Source organism: Leuciscus leuciscus (genome assembly GCF_965113295.1).
Source record: "Leuciscus leuciscus genome assembly, chromosome: 2".
Taxonomy (NCBI): Eukaryota; Metazoa; Chordata; class Actinopteri; order Cypriniformes; family Leuciscidae; genus Leuciscus; species Leuciscus leuciscus.
The window spans coordinates 56,821,943-56,844,933 of NC_138726.1; the positions used below are offsets into that span (position 1 = coordinate 56,821,943).

At 39.2% G+C, this 22,991-nt stretch overlaps 1 protein-coding gene and 1 long non-coding RNA gene across 2 annotated transcripts in view; one reads left to right on the top strand and one right to left on the bottom strand.

Moving 5' to 3' along the window:
* Positions 1 to 22,991, bottom strand: part of LOC309493191 (titin-like) — a 442,694-nt gene that overhangs the window by 384,215 nt on the left and 35,488 nt on the right. The gene's annotated exons all lie outside the window — the stretch shown is intronic.
* LOC309493391 overlaps positions 15,097 to 22,991 on the top strand; it is a 42,560-nt gene continuing 34,665 nt past the window's right edge. Inside the window, exon 1 of the long non-coding RNA XR_014203900.1 lies at positions 15,097 to 15,545. This is a non-coding gene — a long non-coding RNA (uncharacterized lncRNA). The remainder of the gene's footprint in view (positions 15,546 to 22,991) is intronic.

Consider the following 22,991-nt stretch of genomic DNA (forward strand, 5'->3'; position numbering starts at 1 on the left):
TAGAAATTTATAAAACAAGTTAATGGCCTTGTGTCAGACAACACCACAGGTCTTTTTATTCTAACTTTAAAAAGTGTAATAGAGTATTTGATTTTTTACAAATACCTACACCAATGGGCCTAAGCCGCTGAAGTTATGACTTCTGAAGGCCTCTCGTGTGTAGATTCGCTCGGGTTGAAAAATTGTATTTTATTAGCTAAAATCATTGTCTGTATTCATAAAATATGTCCTCATGGGTGTAAAATGATCTTTCTTAAAATCAGATCATTTCTTATCTTTATTTACATGGGGCGGGTATGTCCAAGGAAGCTTCCGTGTCGTTCCGCCATCTTGAAAAAGACCAGAGAGGTACAAAAAGCGCTAGCCTAACTCGACACATTTCATCATCAGCACTACTATAGTCAACAACCAAATGATGACTTAAAAAGGTTTGAATTATTACATTAAAAAGGCGTAATTGACAAAAATTGTAATTCTGAATTAAAAAGTTGAAATAAAAATTATGACTATGCGTCATAATTATGAGATGAAAAGTTTAAATGATGACGTACTAAATTGAAATTATGATAGATAAAGTAAATATTCCATAGTGAAATTTTCTGAATTCAATAATTGTATTTGTGAAAATGATTCAGTACCGAATCTTCAAGAAACTGCTTGTTTCTGCAGTTCGTGTAGGCCTCTAAGACTATGCATAACTAAAAATGATTATTGATGAACTTGAATAACTTGAATTTTGTTGGCGATGTATAAAAATTGTCTTCCCATACCGGGAGTCGAACCCGGGGCAGCCTGGATGAAAATTTGAAAATACTGCCCCTGGCACATTTGAAAGGCCGCACTGCACGATAAATTATTATGCAGGATCAAAGTTATGCAGGAGAAGGAATCCTCGTCGCCCAAAAGCAGAAATTTAATTGATCGGGATGTAAATAAATAAATTTCCCAGGTGGAAACACTTTGAAAGGGAAGTTGCCTGCGTTCTTCTCGACGGGTAAGTCAAAGGCACGGTCTAAATGACGAGCTTGGTTGTGTAAATCATTATATAGGCAGCATAACGGTAGAACATGTATAGTTAAACTCGATGATGTGCTATTGGAAGACATGTTGTCATAGCTTCTTGGCACATTTACCAAAGTTGCAAAAAGCGAGTGGATGGAAGAATCGCTAGATGGGAGAAATTCTTTTGGGAGGACTCCAAAATTGAGGAGGTCAAAGGGCATGCTTTCTGCTATAGCTCTCCCCAAAGTCTGTTCATGCGGCCACCATCAACAAATGCTAACATTTGAAACTTCTACATATATTTTGAGTAGATGACCGGTGGTATATTCTCAGTAAAGGGTTTCACCCTAGTTCGGGAGATACGAGTAAAAATGATCTTATACGATCTTATACTTATACTCTGAATTAAGACGATGTATGATTTTTACTTTGATTTTCCAAATGATACAACTTTGACTAAATAAGAGCAATGTGAAGTCCTAGGATTTCTTAAAAAACATTGTGACAAACCTTGACAACATGTTTCATGTTGTATGTTGTATGTAACAATCTAAAGTTTTTGGACAGACGCTGCTTAGTAACAATAATACATAAATCTTCTAAGAAGATATGATTTTAAAGATTTGATTTAAACTTTTAAGGTTATGCTTTTAAATGAAATTAGTGTAAACTCTGGATGTACTCTGGAAAGGCGTTAGCAGACTAGATTTACTGCGACATTGTCCGCCGAGACTCATCTGTTCTGTCGCCCTATATCCTGAAGCTTCAGTTCACACTGTAGTTTATCACTGAAGGATTTGTTTTGTTTTGTTCTGTTTATGACAACTTAAACTATTTGCTTTTTTGGATCGTTTTTATCATTGCATAAAGAACTACTTCACCTCTCTGGAAATGTAAGGTGTTTTTATTTAGCTAAAACTTTGTTTACATTTTATAAAATGATTTATTTATTTCATTTTTAATGTAGTTTTCTGTGATGGTCGTTTTTAGGTGTACGGGATAGCTATGGAAAGCCCCCACCATAAAAATTGAAACCCAGCATGGAAAAAAATATGCTGATTGAATCTTTTTCATATAAATTAGATTTAAGACGACCACCTAAAGTTTTGAACAGACATTGTTTAATAACAATTATACTTTAGGTCACCGTTAAACAAAATAATTTATATCATACATAAGTCTTCTAAAAGATAAATAGAAGATGAGTATGTATTCAAACTTTAAAGATATAATTTAAACAATCTTTTAAAATATCTAATGTAAACTTTTACGATTATGATTTGAAATAAATTTTGTGTGTACAAAACTTTTGGCTCTGTAAAGGCGTTAGCAGACTAACATGACATACGCTCTGACACGATGCACAGAGACTCATCTGTCATCCGATATTCTGAAGCTATCATTATTGTCCAGCAACTTCTTTCTCAGCGCTGATCGGAAGGACCTTATTTCTGGAAGATTCCCAGTTTCTAAATGTTTTCATGGTTGCTCTCTCTGAAGATAGGCCTATGTGGTTGTCATTTTCTCACAGATACAACTTAAGAAATTACTGAATATTTCACAGGCGTGAGATGACTTGTGACGCTTCAATTTTCAAGTGATTTGACATACCCATGATAAATAAATAAAAATACTTTGTTCAAGTCAAATTTTTCCACAGACCATCGTTGTAAAATATTTGTTTTTATTAAGACTTTTAATAATTTATTTAAAACATCTTTTATTTTTAAAAGATGTCATTTAAACATTTAGGATTATAAGTTTAACACACCATTCAAAATGTCTCATCCCATCACTGAATACACCCCTCTGAGTCAGAGACACTGGTGTGAGAGAGAACCACTCTGTGATTTATAGCTCTCAACAGCTTCTTGAACATGTAAGTTCAAGAGTTGTAACTCTAAACATGTAAGATGAATTTTATTTATTCATCTAAAACAATTGGTTTCAGTAGATATTTTTATAACCATTTCATTTATATACTTATAAAGAACAATGTTTTTTCAACTTTAGTTGGTGTGAGATACACTTCACAGTTTCACTGTTACCTATGGAATGTGGAGGAGCAGAAGGAGGGGAATGTCAGAAAGCAGAGGACGCGCGCATAGACACACAGACACGCGCGCGGCTCCTTTACTGCTTTGACACACATACATAGATGCGTGCTCCCTATGTTTTGAGGCAGTGTGAGGTCATTCAGGAATGACTATATGAATTCAGTAAACAAGTTGTGTAAAACAATATTGTGAACCCATTCATAAACTCGTTTAACTCTCTAAACATTTAACTGATTGTAATTTTGTGACATTGTTTAATCACAGTGCCTTGATGCTCTGGAATACGATGTGCTCTGGCTTTTACTTTGAGAAGCATTCTGATCTGTGAGTTAGAGCCCCGCTGGTGTAAAGAGAGGCCAGAGGGCCCTGATTTCTAAACACGTAAGATGATTTTTTATTTCCGTGAACCCGTTTCATACATTGCATTTTTTGTGGACATCCATGGTATGGGCATTGATGTGTTAAGAGCTTATTCAACTCTCTAAAATAAGGTAAGATGATTTTTATTTATCTTTTGATTATCTAAAGCTGAATTAATTGGTTTCAGTAGATTTTAATATTTTAAAAAGAACTGAATGTTTTTCAACTTTAGCAAGATATTTTATTTTATATTATTGTGTGAAATATAAAACATTATTATCACTTTCACCGTGCTCAGGAATGTGGATGGGGGATCCTGTTTCAGATGTCAGAGCTCGCAGGAATAGGGGGGCGCACACAGACACACACACACACACACACACACACACACACACACACACACACACACACGCACGCACACACACACACACGCGGCTCCTTTACTTTTTGACACACATACATTAGAGGCGCGCTCCCCATGTTTTGAGACAGTGTGAGGTCATTCAGGAATGACTATTTGAATTCTTTAAACTGAAATACTTGGCTCGGTAGATTTTATAAGTATTTCATTATATACTTTTAAAAAGAACAGAATATTTATTCAACTTTAGTTTAATTATTTGTGTGACCCATTCGTATGGACAATGATGTGTTAAGAGCTTATTCAACTCTCTCTAAAATAAGGTAAGACAATTTTATATACTTTTATCTAAAACTAAAACTATTGGTTTTAGTAAGCTTTTAAAAGAACAGAATATTTTTCAACCTTAGTTAAATTGCTTTAGATTATATAATTTATGTTATACACTTTTAAAAAGAACTTTAGCATGATAATTATTATATAAAGGATGTTTTACATATGAATGTGAAATAACTAAATGTTTTTTCAACCTTTAATTGTTTTAGATTATATAAAGGATAGAATGTTTTACATATGAATGTGAAATAACTAAATGTTTTTTCAACCTTTAATTGTTTTAGGTTATATAAATTATAGAATGTTTTATACATAAAATGTGAAATAACTGAATGTCACATATATGAAATAACTGCAGGCACAGGCACAAGCCATATAACCACACACGCACACACATAACTGGGACAAAGTTCAAACAACCGGCAAAACTATGATTTAGGGCTAAAAAGGTTAATAAGGTCAAAAACTAACCGTCAAAACTATGATTTAGGACTAGCAGGGTCAATAGGTTAATCCCATGACCTCATAAAGGAAGTTCAACCCATCAATCATAAAGGTCACCGGAAGTTCAACCTGTCAAAAGGTCAAAGGTCAAAGTCGTAAATCATTTTGACACAAGCCATAGTATAAGTACTACTCCCAAGCATTGCAGTTCCGCTTTATATAGACCACAAATGTATGATTTATATGTAAAAAGGAACGATTTAAAAGCATGATATGTCTCCTTTAAAGATCTGAACTGAACTTACTAACTTCTATCTGTCTGTTCTCAAGCCCTTTTCTCTTCCAGCCCTTCCAACCAAACCACACTGAATAAATAAAGCTAAGCATTGAAGATATGAAGCTAGCGTAAGTTCTGCCAGGAAGACTCAATCGTTCACGTCATGTATTACCTTCTCATCTATCCAATCATATCCTAATAGCCAGTATAAAAGGGTGGTACTTACACATGTCTGAGTTCGCAGATGCTGTCGCTTCAACCAGTTCGCAGAAACCAACACCGGCGTTCACTCGCGTTTCGATTCCAATCATAACAACACCAGTCATATCGCTGATTTGATCTCAGCAACTTGTGCGCGAGTGCGACACGCTTGTGTAGGAAACAAGGACGCGGCGGCTTTAAATCTCATGAGAGTCGATCTCCTCACAGGGTTTTTCAAGTTCAAGTTCCACTTTCAAGGCTTTTACGTTGGTAGGCGCATCCAGCGGCCACTGTTTACATGTCCCCATTATTAAAGGTCCCATTCCATGGATTATTTGTATTATTTAATAATGTTTCCAGGGGTGCCCTTATAATGTTAGTATGTTTTTTAGATAAAAAATTGTTATAATTTAGAAATAAAAGGCATATTTCCTAGCCTGATTTCATTCCCTGGTTTGAACACTCTGTTTGAAGGGGCGTGTCTGCTGTGAGACTTCAGTGTAAACACCCACTGCTGTGATTGGCTGACATGCTTGCATATGAAATGTCTGGCATTACATGTGGAACTATCTGGAAAACTTTTACTATTACAGCTATTATACGGTTTTACTATTACAGCTATCTGGATTAACGAATCGTGAGAAGTTTTTTAAGTATTTAGATCTATTACCATTACATAAAAGGTTGCAGTGATGAGCATTGACCAGATAACAGCCTGTTGATCGCGTGAAAGATCTTATCATTGCAACACAGTTTCTGCACTCTCACTAATGATTTCACCAATGCAAACATGAGGTATATAAATACAGTAAGAGCTTCGTTGTGCAGTGTAACAGCGTCATTGATTTCATAACGAGTTTTGGCAAGAGTCCAGATAAACTCGCGCTGTGTCACCGACAGCAGCTTGGGCGATTGGAAAGCGATTGTTCTTTGATCGCTTTCTGTATATTAATCACAGTTTAAGTAAGATTATTTTCATCCTACTAAGAGAAACGAACGATGTGAAGAGTGATCGCTACTTCCATATTAAATCACTTACCGCTTGCTGGAATATAGTTGAAATTGCCCCCTTCGTCAGTATGAAATGCTGAGAGAAGTCTGCTTGATATTATTCCAGGTTAGAAAAACAGTCCGTGGTGAAATGGACAGAGCAAGCTAACAACTTCGAATTCAACTTTTGCGGTATCCGATTATAGATAAACATCAACCACGTCTGTTGACATTTCGCCATCAATACGCCTGTGTTCCTGTGGGCGGAGGTTACGGTTCTAGTGACATCATTAAAGAAGGAAGTAGAGGGGTGTAGTCCAATCCAGCCGTTTTTTGTAGTCAACTTCTGTTAAATAAAATATCTCGCTTGGCATTGAACTTTGAGCTTTATAATTTTACAGATATTATTTATACTCTAACAACAACATTACACACTAACTAAAGTTTGAAACATGGGATCACATAGAACGGGACCTTTAAACTCATTCAGGTAAGTATAAACTTGCTCTTCTGCCCCCTTCATCAGTGGTAAAGATCAAATGGCGACTGTGGCGAAGTGGTAGTTTTCTTAAATTGCCGATACATGTACAGCAGTCTGCAACGCAACATACTAACTGTAACGTTTTCAAAAGTAGGGCTGGATGCTCGCTGAATGGTTGTAGCAAGTGTAAACAAAGATTCACGTAACTGATTTCTCAGCGAGTGCAGTGGTAATCTATTTTCAGCGTTGTCGATCCTACGCACTCATGGGTGGTTGCAAAATACTAACAACTGGGTTGCTGAATAGATTTAAAATAAGCTTAAGAACATCTAAGTTATTAAATCGGCTTTATGCATATTCACAGTCCGCGCTCCTCATATGCTCACTCAACACGTGAGAGTGCTTCTATCTTAAAGGAGCAGTAACTTGTTTTACGCCTTCTCTGGTTTGTTATTGCTTCGGCATTTATGGAGGTGTTTTAGCCAAATCACTTCCCGACCGCCAGGAAAGTTATAATTTAAAAAGGGGTTGTAAAAATTTGAAAATGATACACGTAAATATGTCCATATCATAAAGGAGAAGCTGACCTTTAAAGCAAGGTGGTCATACGTAGTAGACATGGTTATGAAGGGTCTTATGTGGGTATATGTTGCAGGGGTATTTAATACATAGGAAGTAAATGATACATTTACAGTGCTGATAATTCTCTACAACTGTTCTACTGTTTTCTTTTTCATATCTCTTTAATACTTATATTTAAATTCTTCACTACCATAAATATGGTACAATCGCGGTAATACAAATTTTATTGGCGTCTACTTAATCCACTGTTATGCGTCATAGAAATATTTACATTATAGGTAGTTGATATTAAATGTACAAAGGCAGACTAGGATGCTCAGGTCAAATGTCACAGACTAAAACGTGCTTAACACAGTAGTACTAACAGTTATAAGTTTAGACCATACAATTCAAACCAATCACCAGACAAATCACAGTCAAGAAGACTCGAGTGACATTATATTTAGGCTACTCATCTGTATGATTTAAATGTTCACTTATTTTTCTATTCAAGGGACTCCCTTGGTTGCCATGGCCAGTGATCTCTCGGCTATGAATAAATCAAGAGTAACTCGAGAGTAATGTAGGTGTGTGCTGCACAGCTGAGAAATAGATTCTACGCTCAAAGTCAACAACAGAATATCAAGAGTGACTGAGGTTGTATCTTATCGGTATGCTGTCACCTTATTTCAGGTAAGTATCGTACTAAGATTAATAAGATTAAGATTTAATGGTTATTATAAAATATATAATAAATTTTTTATTTTTTTTAAATACCATGTATCTCTTCAAGGCAGGCTCATTTCTCGTCTGTTATCACTGGCCACTCAGTGTCTAATTAAGCGATCCGATCAGCTAGACGAAGGGTGCATATCCGTTAAGATTTTGGACATTTGGAACAGCAAAGGTCAAATGAATTACCGAGCCTGCTCAGGCTTCGTTCCTTCGCGCTGTACAGAAATTATTCTATAGTGGCTGCTAACATCTTTGGGTTCAAAGTGGTGACAAAACTTATGTTGTATGGGCTAACGAAGCTAGGTTGCATCACTAAGGCAGATCTTCTTGTTAGACGATCATGCTATTCCTGAGATGTTTATCTGGCAATCAGTAGTCTCCAATTTCATGATTAAGGTTGCGTGAGCACATTCTGACCACTGCAACGCACTTTAGTCTTCAGGTGGCTCTGCCCTTCAGCTAACCTTTTCATCACACTGCCTCCTCTAACAGTGATCATGTTAATTAGTCGCTCTGCTTAATCCAGCTAAACCGTATACTGAAGGTGCGGCTCCCTACACTTTAAAAGCTTATATTCTGCAGAATTGTTTATAATGTTTAACTTTTCTTTTCAGTTTCCTTTATTTCCCATCCTGATCACGGCCGGTTGTTCCTTCCTTGTCTACAATTACAAAATCGATGTGTGGTGGGTCTTCGGTGTCCCCAGGATGCGTGTGAGGGGTTTGGCTTGGAATGCCCCAAATATATGCTAATATTCCATACTGGAATTGTCATTGAGGGTGAGTAAAGCGCATGGTTTTTGTCTGTCCCTTCGGATGCAGTCGGGCTGCTGCTCCCGGCACAGGGTGTGAGTTTCAACAGCTCGTTTCGCAGCTTTGATTACCTCACAGACAATTTCAAAAAAACGTTTAGCTTTATATTCAAACCTGAGTCAGACAAAGATGGAGAGAATCAAGAAGCGTCAACATGTAGACCTCATTTCCGGATGGTTAGTTGATGAATTATGTAGCTTATGCGTAGTTATCTTCTAGTTATTGATTAGCTCATTCTGTCTCGATATGCTATAAATCATATTTCGGGAGCTGGATTCATGTAGCTTTAGGATTTGTGATGCCACTAATCCAGAAGGAAGGCCGCACAGTCCCTCTCAGCGTTGTTGTAGTCCTTAAAAAGCAATCTTTAAATTAAATATTCAATGCTTGAACTTCGTGCATTGTAATTTTGCAGATATTGTTTATGCTTTAAAAGCAACATTACAGGAAGTGAAATCCATTTAACCCCCCTTTTATTACCTCCATCTGTTATGGTCTCTTCTCCTCTTTCATGTTCAGATTGTAGTCACGTTTTAACAGCATTCTTGGCTCATGCTAGCCTGGTAAAACCAAACTCTACTACTTCGCTTTGCTTTGTAGACAGAGTCTGGAAGGGCATAATTGAAAAGCGTTTTCTTTATCGCGGTGGGGGTGCTTGTCTGAAGTTTAAAATCACTGGTACCTGTAAACCATTCACATAACGTTTGGTTATGACGTGTATTATGCGCAGGCTCAGCCGCATCTAATTTCCACTGTTAACACATGTATGATGCGAAAACAAAACCATCGAGCAAAATACCGGGGTGAACACGGCCGTGAACGATTTTCGCAGATCGTGTGAAGTAAGTCTACGCATCCACGGTACAATCAGTATCTACGTCACGGCTCTCAGCACGCCCTCTGTTCGTTGCTTGGCCGGCTGTTTTGCGGCCGGAGGAAATCTGAGATAGGTCGCTATCTCAGACTGCGCACAGAAGCGAACTGAAATTGAGCGGAAGTATGAAGTCTGACGTAGTCAGGCTAGGCTCATGCATCCAGGGGAATTTACTTCAGTTCAAACACTCCGATCTCGCTGTGGTCTTTCTTTTTCTGATTCACCTTCTCACCTAATTCTTTACTCTTTCTAAGCACTCCAACTGACTCAAGTTTCCGGTTTCACATTAACAATTTCTTAAATAAGCAAAGCATTTTGTCCCTTCTCATCTATGATTAAATTCTTAAAAACCCGCCCTAGATCCTCTGATCACTTCCCCTATTTTCCTACCTATCGAAGCATCTCTCTCTTAAGCCTGGTTCAGGACTCATCTAGTTTCTGTCCTCAAAATCTGCAGTTATCTCCCTCCCAGTATACTGGTCATTCCTCAGGATCGGGACAGACACTTCAGCAGATGAACGTGGCATTTCTTCTCCAGCTATCAAGATACTGGGCAAATGGTCTTCCTCTGCACTTGAGTCCTAAATAAGACCAGATTTAAAAACTATCCTCGAAGCTCAGCAAGCTCTCCAGTAACAGTCCAGGTAAATATCTATTTAAACACTGGTAGTGGTGTCTGGCCAAGTGGCTTTGCATGTATTATGATGGCTGTGGTTCATCGACTGGACGGCCAGCAGCCACGTAGCAAATTAAATTGCTGCGATCAGACGACAGATCCAAAAGTGGCTGAGACCCACGCGACAGAACAAAAAGATGGCCGTGGCCCATGTGACAGATCCAAAGGTGGCTGTGGCTCATGTGATCGTAACAATATAATGGACAGTGGTCCATATGACAGAACTAAAAGATGGCTGTGGCCCATGTGACAGATCCAAAGGTGGCTGTGGCTCACGTGATCGTAACAATATAATGGACAGTGGTCCATATGACAGAACTAAAAGATGGCTGTGGCCCATGCGACAGATCCAAAGGTGGCTGTGGCTCACGTGATCGTAACAATATAATGGACAGTGGTCCATATGACAGAACTAAAAGATGGCTGTGGTCCATGCGTCCTATCAAAAGATGGCCTGTGGTCCACGTGTCTTATCAAAAGATGGCCTGTGGCCCATGTGTCCTATCAAAAGATGGCCTGTGGCCCATGTGTCCTATCAAAAGATGGCCTGTGGCCCATGTGTCCTATCAAAAGATGGCCTGTGGCCCATGTGTCCTATCAAAAGATGGCCTGTGGCCCATGTGTCCTATCAAAAGATGGCCTGTGGCCCACGTGACTTATCAAAAGATGGCCTGTGGCCCACGTGACTTATCAAAAGATGGCCTGTATATAAAAAAAAATAAAAAAATAAAATTAAATTAAATAAAAAAAAACACGCATAAGTTCTAATATTTTTTCTTTCTATTTTAGGAACTTCAGGATTCACGACGGGTGGGTATACTCCTCTACCGTTCTTTGGGGGGTGGGCCCCGTCTCGGTGGATTATTACTCCACCTAATTTTTGGGGGTGAGCTGCGCCCCTGCCTTCGTCTTCAGGCAGGATATGCAGATTCCGTACCCTCGGAATGCGAGTTACGGACGGGGCCTACGCCAAAGAATTTGATTGTTTGCTGAGCTCTTAAATAAATGTTCATTGTCACAGTATTAATTCTCCCGAGTCTTTCTGGTAGAACTTAATGACACACAGTCAATAATTAATATTGCAGCAAAAACCCAGAAACATGCAAATAAAACTCATTTCTGAGTCATAACATTTCTGTTTTATACAGTGGATTATGATCTTTTGAAATCAATGTCTGACTGAACTACTTTACAACTGCAAGCAGTAGCGGTTTTAGGCACGGGCGAACCGGGCAATCGCCCGGGGCGGCATTTTTGGGGGGGCTGCACCGCCGGCACGAGCAGAAAAAAAAAAAAATCTGCGCCACGAAGCGGTTTTCTGTGTGGGGAATTGCCAAATTTGCGCCCCCTGCAGCTGCAGGCGCCCCTGCTTGCTGAGAAGATGCCGTGCACAGAAGCTGTTTGTTTGAGAAGGGGAAAGGGGAGGGGGCGCGGAGGCGCGGGCGCGGATGACAGTTCACCTCTGGGTCTCTCCCAAATGGAACGGACAAGGGGGGGGGTCACACCTCGACTTTCTTCCAGATAACGCACATTTCATTCATAATATTATAAACACGGGCCTCTATATTTCCTGCACATTTTTGTTTTTCTGAATGGTCTGAATAGCTAATAAAAATAGGTAATACAAAACGATTACTTGGTCACCACCACCAAGGTGAATTGGTTTAGTCTTGACTTCTGGTCGTGACTCGTCGTGAGTGACAGTTGGTATGGGGGGGATCAGGGGATCTGTTGATTGTCGATGTCGAGGGCCAAATAAGAGATGGACAAGAAAGGTCAAAGCCATCAGGTGCCCAATTTAGAAACGAGCGAAAGATAAAGGTATGCAATGCAACTATGTTTACTCTATATGATTACGGTATCCATGTCATGAATGAAGGGGCAATATTAATTGGTGGGTCTAGGGATGTCCCGATCCGATCACGTGATCGGAAATCGGGCCCGATCACGTGTTTTCAGACTCGATCGGAATCGGAGTTTACCTCCCGATCAGGACTCGGATATGTATATATATTCTCATTATTTTTGAACACATCTATAGTTATGCGGTGCCACAGAGTTACGCCGGTATCACACTGCACGCGAGCAGAGCGTAAGCAGCGCAGGAGCAGTGCGTATGGTGAGCAGGAGCAGGACACGCGCGTTTTGCTTCACACTGGCAGCGTTTGTCACGCGCAGCTGAACTGCGGGTTGTGTACAGACAGAGTACTCTATAATGGATAAGTTGGCATTGCTTTCTTTCGTTTTCAAATACATTTAAGAGAAAAGACTTGTCAAGAAGCTTATTTTATTAATAATTTCATTTATATAACTTTCGGTTCATCTTTGTTTTTATTGTTCTGGCAACAAGTTTGTTTTTGGACATTTGTTTTCTTTTTAAATTGCTGTTGGTCATTTGATTGACTGTTTTAAACACAATAGATATCATCAATGCACTTTTTGGATAAAACTGCGGTGTATTTTGGCCATGATCAATGCATTGATTGTCACTTTAATTCAGCGTAAGTGGCGCAGCAAAAATAGACTCGGCGCCGAAACGATCGCGGCACTGCTGCTCTGCTCTGCTACGCACTGCCGCGCCGCCTCTGCGTGCGGTGTGAATGCTCTAATCTGTTAACATGGGCGGCGAAAAATCCCATGTTAAAATACTCTGCTAACGCGTGCAGTGTGAAACCGGCGTAACCCCTCATTTACACCGCACACGTCTGCAGCGCATTACGGCTGCGACACGGCTACCGGAGCTGATCGCGCCCATTCTAGTCAATGCTTGTGTTTACACCGGCCGCGACGCGGCGCGTTTCAGAAGCTTCCCAGAAACGGCTCTCCGCGCCGCTTCGCTAAATATAGGCGCCTAGTCTATTTTTGACGGACGCGCGTCCAAGTCGCACCGGAAATACAAAATAAAAGTAAAAAAACACTGTCAATTTCAAAATTAACACCATGTGCAGACTCTCGATTGTATTGCACACCAATATATCCTTGGTAGAAAGCATAGACTGTAAGGTAGAAACCCCCAAAATCAAGAAAAATCACGTCGGACAGGCAAATCACGTGGTCTCGCGCATCCAGTCGCTCCGCTTCTGAAATGCTCCTGGTGTGAGTTGGCACCGCGTCGAGGACGGAATAAAACCTTGTCGCAGACGTAACGCACCGCACACGTGTTCAGTGTAAATGAGGGGTTAGAGTTACCCCTCATTTACACCGCACACGTCTGCAGCGCATTACGGCTGCGACACGGCTACCGGAGCTGATCGCGCCCATTCTAGTCAATGCTTGTGTTTACACCGGCCGCGACGCGGCGCGTTTCAGAAGCTTCCCAGAAGCGGCTCTCCGCGCTGCTTCGCTAAATGTAGGCGCCTAGTCTATTTTTGACGGACGCGCGTCCAAGTCGCACCGGGAATACAAAATAAAAGTCAAAAAACATTGTCAAATTCAAAATAAACACTCTGTGCAAACTCCCAAACGTATTACACACCAATATCCTTGGTAGAAACCAGACTGTATGGTAGAAACTCAAAAATCAAGAAAAACCACGTCGGACAGGCAAATCACGTGGTCTCGCGCATCCAGTCGCTCCGCTTCTGAAATGCTCCTGGTCACCCTCATTTACACTGCACACGTGTGCGGTGCGTTACGTCTGCGACAAGGTTTTATTCCGTCCTCGACGCGGTGCCAACTCACACCAGGAGCATTTCAGAAGCGGAGCGACTGGATGCGCGAGACCACGTGATTTGCCTGTCCGACGTGGTTTTTCTTGATTTTGGGGTTTCTACCATACAGTCTATGGTTTCTACCAAGGATATTGGTGTGTAAGACGTTTGGGAGTTTGCACATGGTGTTTATTTTGAATTTGACAATGTTTTTTTGACTTTCATTTTGTATTCCCGGTGCGACTTGGACGCGCGTCCGTCAAAAATAGACTAGGCGCCTATATTTAGCGAAGCGGCGCGGAGAGCCGTTTCTGGGAAGCTTCTGAAACGCGCCGCGTCGCGGCCGGTGTAAACACAAGCATTGACTAGAATGGGCGCGATCAGCTCCGGTAGCCGTGTCGCAGCCGTAATGCGCCGCAGATGTGTGCAGTGTAAATGAGGGGTGAGTTGGCACAACGTGGAGGACGGAATAAAACCTTGTCGCAGACGTAATGCACCGCACATGTGTGCAGTGTAAATGAGGGGTTAGGAGTGCTGTTCCTAAAAGCACATTACTGGCTTTGCAAACACTGTGGCACTTTTATATTTTATTTGTTTACATGCCTGCCGGGTATTTTAAGTTGAGGTGCTATTTGTTTATATAGGCTATTAGACTTTTTTTATATTTACTGTTGCACTAAAGTCCAAAAGTGAAGAATTTATGTTATTTATGACTTGATTGTTCAAGCTACCTCAGAAGTGCTCTGTTTGTTAACAGAGTTGTTGAATGTTAAAATAAGGTGAATTAAATAAAAAATAAGGAACATCCTGGATCTGTTTTTTAGCCTTTTTGCTATGATTCTTGCTATGCTTAAGAATAATTCGTTTTTAACTCAAAAACGAGATCTAATTTCACCATAATATTGTTCTTTGCAACAAAACTGTTGCAAGTTCAGTTATTACACTGCAAAAAATGCTTTTCTTACTTAGTATTTTTGTCTTGTTTCCAGTCCAAATATCAAACATTTCTTAAATAAAGATGCATAACGTTATTTTAGTAAAGTAGTAAAATTACATAAGATATTAAGTCTTGTTTTCTGGGGAAATAAATAAAAATTTTGTTTTTGCTTAAAACAAGCAAAACATGATCTGCCAATGGGGTAACAAAAATTATATTTGGGGGGCGCGGGGCGCTCAAAAGGGGTCTCGCCCAGGGTGTAATTAAATGTAGAACTGCCACTGACTGCAAGACTGTTTGATTGATTGAATAAATAGCAGATTTCTGTAATGTTTTGCAGCGAAAGGAACTACAGTCAGATGATTCTGTGAAATATGCAAAACATGGACATAAAACATCAGCAAACAGACAAATGTGGGATCCTGATGTATCCATGAAGACAAATAAACTACTACAACACAATTCACATTAGTTAAAAACTCAAATGTACTGCAGTAACGGACAGTACCTTGACTGAGTCCAGAGTGAACGAGGGACATCAGCACTAAAAGCAGAAGAAACAGATATGAAGCTTTTCCATTCATTCAACACAATGTAAATCACACACTGAAACATGTCTAGAGTTTATTCTACATGAACTGAAAGTGTTTTTCTGTTGTGATGCTCATTCAGGGGAGAACTGATGGATTATTGTCCAGCATTTAACATCATCACACACGATGACGTCACAGGACTCGTGAACTGATACGAGAGTCGATTCACTGATTCACTGTTTGATTCACTGATTCACTGTTGCCTTTGGCTTGCTCAGTTGGGGATATTTTGGGGATATTTAATTTAATTTTATCAATCAATAAATTCCTCTTGAAACAAACTTTGTTGTATTATTTTAATTTAATACTGTGAAGCTGCTTTGATACAATCTGTATTGTGAAAAGCGCTATACAAATAAACTTGACTTGACTTGACTGTTTGATTCACTGATTCACTGATGCTCAACAATAAAGCACCAGTATGAACCACTGAGCTTCACAACATACAACATTATATGACATTATACTCATCAATAAATGTGATGTCAGTGTATTTCTGTAACTCTCCTCATAGTTCTTCTTGTTCTCTTGTTTTGTGTTTGTTTTTTAAGTTTTGTATTTTTGTATTTTTATTTATTTTTTTGCTCTATTCAATTTTGCCTGTATAACATGTTCCTGACCCTAACATGAAAGACACTTTTAAAAATGTATTAATAATATAGAATTATGCACCTTTCACACCACTACAATGCATTATATCACAGTACATAAAGATACACTTTATGAATAAAGACACTTTTAAATATTAACATTAATGTGATTAACGTTTCACATCACTGATTCTTCACTGGAGCACATGACATCACTTCCTGTTTGATGTCGGCACCATCAACTTCACTGTGACTTTATAGTGGCTGCAAAAATAATTTGGACACTTAGTGTGTTTCACATATACAACACTTTAATGACCCAAACCCAGTTCAGCTACAGTGAAAACTTCATTCTTCTGGTCTAAGAGTATTTTCACACCTCGTGTGTTTCAGCACTTCAAAAGCTCTCGCCTCGGCAGAAATAATTCATATGTCAACACTAAATGATCTCAGTTCCTCCTAAAAGGACCCAAAAACAAACCATATTCAGACCCCAGTATGTTAATGTGTTGACCGCTCGCAGTCTCTCAAACAAACTAGTGTGAAAAAGCCCTTAAACCACATTAAACATGTATCGATATATTTGCTATTTAAATAAATAAAGCTCAAACACAGTTTTCAATCAAGACATTTGTCAAAAATGTATTAGCGTTGCAAAATATGAATAAATAAATATGTTTAAAAGGACAACAAAAGTCTGAGATACTTTCTGATTGTCCAGCATTGGTGGAACATGTTCATATGTCGACGTCATGAACTTATTCTGGAAACCTGAGGTTATTCTGACACACGTGTGAACTGACATCATACAACAACTAAATATGAAGTTCAGGCGAACTGGTTAAAAATAACTGAAACGTGTCTCAGAAAAGAGAAGTTAGTTCTGAGAAAAGCTCGACTTTGTTTGATAAACTGTGTCCATGACAATGAAATTGAAGTTTCCAAATTCATTTTGCAGTTATTTCTCAATAAGAGAGTCAGAGAGAAGGAGAAGTGATAGAGAAGATGAGTGTGTGTTTGGTCTCTGTTCTCAAACTCTCTGAGTCTCTGATGGAGAGATTATTTAAAGATACAGCATCATTCAACACTAACTCACATCAACACAAATACATCTGATTTATCTCAACTACTTGAAATAGGAGGAAAGATATTACAACAAAACTAAGCAAAAGTACATGTACACATTGCCTTCATCTTTCACACGCATTATCACACAGATAAATGCATCATAAACCTCTTTATCTGATCAACACGCAACATCATCACATAAGATCTGATCAATAAATAATACAATAAGCAGTGAGACTGTGGATTCATAGACTCTCCTACACAACACTCATTATTATATCCCATCTTCAGCTGAATACAATGCATTAGGAACAGAAAACAGAAGATAGTAAAGAATATGATCAAATACTCACAGATGAGAGGCAGTGCACTGGAGCCCATACTGTCACATTAATAGACTGTGTTAACAGCACTGAGTGTTAAACACACACTTCCTGTGTTAGAAAGAAGAGATGAGGGAGGAGGAGACAAAACTCTACACACAGAAATACACAGATAAAGGAAAGAGAGATCCAGTCTAAGATATTTAGCTACTAATTTATTCAAGTTGTCACAGCTCTGTTCATCTACTTGAAAATCATATTTTCCAGATCAGTTCTGATGGAGATTGTTCTCACTGTTATTGTGTTCGTTCACACAGTCACACACAGAAGACAGACAGTGATTAAAGTGAAATCACCACGTGACATCTAATGTGTGTCTAATGTGACTCTACAACATATCAGTGAATGAAATATACAGCCTTTTTATCATAAAGTGTCGTTCCATAAAAGCTAAAATGCTGCTGGTCAAAGGTGTTTTCTGTTCCTCAGCGCTTCGGCTCTCAGTATAACAGGCCTCGACTCGATGGATCTGAAGAAATGGTTGGAGAAACAGAATCACAAAAGGCCAGAGCTTCTTTAAGTTAGGGTTAGGGTTAGTAGTAAGTTAATAAAGTTAATAGGGCCCTTTTGGAAAATGAGTCCTGACCTTTAAAAAAGTTTCCTTAATGTGTGTTAACAGACCCTGAATCTGGAGAACATTAGGACCCTGAAACACACAAGCTGTCGACCAGCGATCTGCAGCAGAGACAATTTATACATAGTTCCCACATGACGTCACAACATACGGGCATTTGCCGACCCGGCGCCATTTCTGTGGGCATGCTGTGGGCAGAACATTAGAAGAAGAAGCTGAAAAGAGTTAATTTCGTGATAAAAAGTGAAAATGGTCATCTCCTGCTGGGTCAATGGATGTTCAAATCGTGCCGGAGGTTCAGTTAAATTTGGATTTGACAGTATACCCGTCATTAGACTTCATGAATGTGACGTTAAGCGTCAGAACAACGATGGAGGTTATGGCTGGCGAGGATAAACAGGAAAGAAACTCCCTCAAAACACGCAAGAATTTGTTGTGTTTTATTGCGAGTGTACACAAATATAAGTTAACACTTTGCAGTTTGAATGATGTCCTGTATACAAAATGACGAGGTATTAAAAACATACAAAAACAACATTGTTTCCACTGTTCGATCGCGCCCGCGACTCTCTCTCTCACTCTGCCACACGCACACACACATTCCAGCCTTGCAATCTCAGATTATGTCCCTAAAGAACCCGCGTATAAAGTAGTTCCGCATTAACCGTTACATTAATTAATTTGCACGCGAGTTTTGTTTATTTTCATGCCGTGTATATTCATATTCATGCACATATTTCCAGGCTCGGATTTGCTCACATGTGTTAAAACTCCTAGCCAATACCAGATAATGGTACACATGGATAATACTGTATCTGAGGCAAAGCTGCAAAATCAGTGCTCAGTTTAACGCATACGGATCCACACCATTTATGACTGAAATGTTCGCATTGTACCTCTCTCTGTCTTGTGTTAATAGAGTCTCTTTATAATCTCTGTCACTTTGTCTCTTCATGATTTTCGTAACATTATAAATAGAAAGAAATATTCGAAATTTGCTTGTAAAACTCTATACTGTCCATGTTAAAACTTTGTAAACACAGCAGCTTATGCCCTCAAAGATGGCGTCTCCGGGGAGGTCACGTGACATTAATTGGCCTGTGGGAACCATAGATATTATATAGAGACTAGATGCCCTATTGGCCGCTGGGCACTGAGAAATGCGGCCGCCATCTTAAACCGGTCGTACTCCTAGTTTCGTTGCGTGGCAGCAGTTAAGATGCTAGAGCACTGTGGAGTATTTTCCTGTTCTAATCGGCGGACCATCGCAAATAGGGCCCGGGGGATTACTTTTAACATTACCGTACTATTGGTTGTATTTTGTGAATAGAATATTACCAGATAATTGAGAAGGAGCAAGGATCTTTGATATACTGTACTGATATCGTAGTCAGCTAACGTTAGCTAGGCAATGTTTACTGCACCAGCCGGTGTTCACCTGACATGGAGAGGTGGGGTAAAGTAATAATTACAAGAGCTTCTCGGTTATTTTAGTCCCGTCCGAATGTGCCATCTCAGTAATCATTTCGGACAATGTCAGTAAAGATTACGGCGACTTTTACCTTCTGTAAAAAGGTCCAGGAAAATTACCTCAGGTAACGTTAACGTTTATAGACGTGCGAATAGACCCTCTGTAAATCAAGTAATTTCGTGTTTAAAAGTAGTTTCCTGTGGTTTTTCAAGTATTGAGACGCTTGAAAAGGCATTCAGTTGCATGTTTTCTCCCTCCCTCAACTCAAGTGTTTTCCACATACCATTCAGATCAGAAAGAAGTTCGAAAGCACTTGTAAGAGGCACTGAACTTAACGTACTTTTAGCGCAATCCAATCTGAAGTTAATTCATACATTGTTCGACCGGACATAACTGTTTTATATATATATAAATATAGGTTATTTGTGTTTGCGCACGTGATATCAGGAAGCAATGTAAATTTAAAACACACACGTTTCTTCAACTTATTAAAATATCTTACTTTACTGCAACTATCTGTTTCTGCTTCTTTATCATATTTATAGTGTGTGATTTATAAAATACCTTATATCCTACATCACATATTTTGATTTTGGACATCTGGTCACTTTATATCTTATATCAGAATATTATATTACTGTTAAGCCTACTATGAATATTAAAATACGCCGAACCATGTGTCCTGTATAATAGCTACATGAATGACCTTTGCGGCAGAAAAACCCGCGTGAAAATCAGTTCGGTATTCAGTGAGGTATGATTAATTAAATGCGCTGACAGCTCATTGCACCTGCCATAAAGATTACACTGAGTGGAGCGGGTGACCGGTCTAAGATGGCGGCCCCACGGCTCACCCGCGCCAGTAGGCAGTAGCGGTCGATAGGATGTAGCAGTCGTAGCAGTAGTAGCAGTAGCAGCAGCAGCAGTAGTAGTAGCAGTAATAGTAGTAGCAGTAGCAGTAGTCGTAGTAGCAGCAGTAGCAGTAGTAGTAGCAGTAGTAGTAGTAGTAGCAGTAGTAGTAGTAGCAGTAGCAGTAGTAGCGGCAGCAGTAGTAGTAGCAGTTGCAGTATTAGTAGCAGTAGTAGTAGCAGTACATAAACATTTGATTGGTTTCCAAGCCGTAGTGGGTGTTTCCTGGAGCAGCGAATGACTAAAATTCAGGCCAATGTACCAATTTTTTATTTATTCATTTATTATTATTATTATTATTATTATTATTATTAGTTAATACTTTTACCATTCCAAATACAATCACAAACAAAGAAACAAAAATGCGTGTATGAGTCAAAAAGACAAAAGCAGAGAGCAGAATAAATAAACCAGACAGATATATAACTACTATAACTAGCATAAATTATTCACATTGAATTATTGAAAATTCTGCAAACATTTTGTTTCCCGGAAATGAATTGTTTAGAATTAAACTGTAAAAACAGTCCCCCGACTATTAATGAATTAAGCGTTTAGTAACAGCATTCGCCCCCATTAGAGATTATGAGTTATGTTTCTGCAAAAAAAAGAATATATATATAATAATAATAACGCGTATTTCTGCATGCACCTTCGGCATCTGCACGAGAGGGAACCATGAATCTTCGTACGATTAAGGGGCGGGACGATGACGTTGACTATAATACATTTCTGCGTGCAATGCATACGCAGTTTCCATCAATAGAAGTTTAACGGGAGGGTTTTGCGTACCATATGAACGCAAAATGTGACTGCGTGCAATGCATACTCATTTTCCATTAATAGAAGTTTAATGGGAGGGTTTTGCGTACCATATCAATGCAAAATGTGACTTTGGCGTGTAAATACTACGCCAAATGAAAATGAAAACTCGTGGTATAGATACGCAGTAGTAAGAGACTGGTTTGGCTTATCGCATCTTCCTCTTCACAATACCCCATAGATTTTCTATAGGGTTAAGGTCAGGCGAGTTTGCTGGCCAATTAAGAACAGGGATACCATGGTCCTTAAACCAGGTACTGGTAGCTTTGGCACTGTGTGCAGGTGCCAAGTCCTGTTGGAAAATGAAATCTGCATCTCCATAAAGTTGGTCAGCAGCAGGAAGCATGAAGTGCTCTAAAACTTCCTGGTAGACGGCTGCGTTGACCTTGACCTTGGACCTGAGAAAACACAGTGGACCAACACCAGCAGATGACATGGCACCCCAAACCATCACTGACTGGAAACTTTACACTGGACTTCAAGCAACGTGGATTCTGTGCCTCTCCTCTCTTCCTCCAGACTCTGGGACCTTGATTTCCAAAGGAAATGCTAAATTTACTTTCATCAGAGAACATAACTTTGGACCACTCAGCAGCAGTCCAGTCCTCTTAGTCTTTAGCCCAGGCGAGATGCTTCTGATGCTGGGTCTTGTTCAAGAGTGGCTCAACACAAGGAATGCGACAGCTGAAACCCATGTCTTGCATACATCTGTGCGTAGTGGTTCTTGAAGCACTGACTCCAGCTGCAGTCCACTCTTTGTGAATCTCCCCCACATTTTTTAATGGGTTTTGTTTCACTATCCTCTCCAGGGTGCGGTTATCCCTATTGCTTGTACACTCTTTTTTTTTTTCTTTCTACCACATCTTTTCCTTCCCTTCGCCTCTCTATTAATGTGCTTGGACACAGAGCTCTGTGAACAGACAGCCTCTTTAGCAATGACCTTTTGTGTCTTGCCCTCCTTGTGCAAGGTGTCAGTGGTCATCTTTTGGACAACTGTCAAGTAAGCAGTCTTCCCCATGATTGTGTAGCCTACAGAACTAGACTGAGAGACCATTTAAAGGCCTTTGCAGGTGTTTTGAGTTAATTAGCTGATTAGAGTGTGGCACCAGGTGTCTTCAATATTGAACCTTTTCACAATATTCTAAGTTTCTGAGATACTGAATTTGGGGTTTTCATTAGTTGTCAGTTATAACCATCAAAATTAAAAGAAATAAACACTTGAAATATATCAGTCTGTGTGTAATGAATGTATACATTATACAAGTTTCATTTTTTGAATGGAATTACTGAAATAAATCAACTTGTACTTAACCTGTACTTGTTTGTGTCCCCTCATTTTTGCCACAGGCCATGAGCCGGCCTGTGACAAGACCGAGCAAACTTAAATCTCTTGTTTTTTTGGTCTTTTTTAAGCATTTTCTCATCTACCTAATTAATATCACTCACCAATTTTTAGAGAGATAAACATCAATCAGAATTAATACTTTATGCATTAATATTTATGCTTGGTAATCTGTTAATTAGTGGACATCAGGGCTAGTTGTCACAGTGGAAGTCAGTCAAAATTTTTCTCTGCCAGTGGTTATAAAACTTTTGTGAATGTGTGTATATATATCAAATTCAAATAAGGATTTTATTATATATATATATATATATATATATATATATATATATATATATATAAAGCTAAAACAACAACAACACAATGACAATGCAAAAGCCAGAGTCAACACCAATGGGTGAATGTGTTTTTACAGGACAAAGGTATTGTTTCCCCCATAAATGTAAGGTCGGGGCAGGTTGTCACACAGGTATCCTATAGTGAGG